The sequence below is a fragment of the Mizuhopecten yessoensis genome, unplaced genomic scaffold, assembly GCF_002113885.1.
Source record: "Mizuhopecten yessoensis strain PY_sf001 unplaced genomic scaffold, ASM211388v2 scaffold5937, whole genome shotgun sequence".
NCBI classification, from domain to species: Eukaryota; Metazoa; Mollusca; class Bivalvia; order Pectinida; family Pectinidae; genus Mizuhopecten; species Mizuhopecten yessoensis.
In genome coordinates, this window is record NW_018406298.1 from 22,741 (window position 1) to 23,964 (window position 1,224).

At 31.9% G+C, this 1,224-nt stretch overlaps 1 protein-coding gene across 1 annotated transcript in view; it reads left to right on the forward strand.

Annotated features, from left to right (window-relative positions):
* The first annotated feature begins 247 nt into the window (after positions 1 to 247).
* LOC110451321 (carbohydrate sulfotransferase 15-like) overlaps positions 248 to 1,224 on the forward strand; it is a 39,688-nt gene continuing 38,711 nt past the window's right edge. Inside the window, exon 1 of the mRNA XM_021499252.1 lies at positions 248 to 329. The gene's annotated coding sequence lies outside the window, so the exon portion shown is untranslated. The remainder of the gene's footprint in view (positions 330 to 1,224) is intronic.

A 1,224-nucleotide genomic window follows, 5' to 3' on the forward strand; every position in this document is an offset into this window, starting at 1 on the left:
CTACTCCAAGTAATTATATTTATCAATATTACGAGATATCACTGATGGTTGTTGCGACACACAGATGTGTGTGTGTGTGGTCGTGTGTAAAGGGGCGGGGCGTAGTATGGTAATACACAGTGGCCTGAGTGGCCCGTGTACCACGGGGAGTGCGTGATTTACCTGAGGGTTCAGGTGAGCTGTACAAGGTGTACAGGTGTAGTGTCATTCGAGCTGTGGCAGCCAGTGTATACGCTTGTGAAGAAAGATTTTTGTTGTTTCTAAGTTTCTAAGCTTTATTTATTCACTCCGACACACTTACGTGTGTAACAAGAGGTCACATACATATAGTAAGTATGATACATGGCGTGTGATGTACACAATTACAGCATTGTACATAGCATAGATACATATAGAAGTACACAAATAGTACAGAAATTAAGTTAATATTTTTTCAAGCTTTTCTATGAATTTACAAAGTTTTGTGTGAATTTTTACATTAAATATATTAAACAATCCTTGCATTTTTAATTGACTTGGATAAGTGAAATAATATTTTGGTATATATTTCTCTCTTAGACATTTAACTAAAACACTTTCACATATAAATAAGTAATGAAATTCATCTCCAATGTACAAATTACATAATGTACAGGTTCTTTCTTGACGAGGAATACCTAACCATCTTCCTTTTTCTATGGGTAAATGCATATTGCAAGAACGGAATTTACACATTATTTTCCTATCATTTGTATTAAGTTTAATTAAATATTTTTCTTGTTCAAACTTTGTCTTTAATATTGAATATGTTTGTCCTCTAGAGGAGTTAAGAATATTATCAAACCATTTCTGTATAAATTGATCCTTCAGTCTACTTTTCACAAGCCTCTTAATTTCGTCTTTTGAAAAAGAACATGTAGATTGATAGTACCACACATAGTTCAGGCCAGTTTGAGAAAAAATATCTTTAACATATGCGAGCCATTTAAATAACATAGTTCCATTTTCATGTAATGTATACATAAGCTTATAAATAGTACTTGATAACTTACTAGAGGTAATCAACTTATGCCAGAATACTATTATTCTACATTTAATTTCGATGTCTAGTGGGTATCTTCCAAGCTCACCATAAACAATGAAATTTGGTGTACTTTTTCTTACATTTAGTATATATTTACAAAATTGAAGATGGATTTTTTCTATAATATTTGTGTTTTCAAAACCCCATATTTCTGATGAATA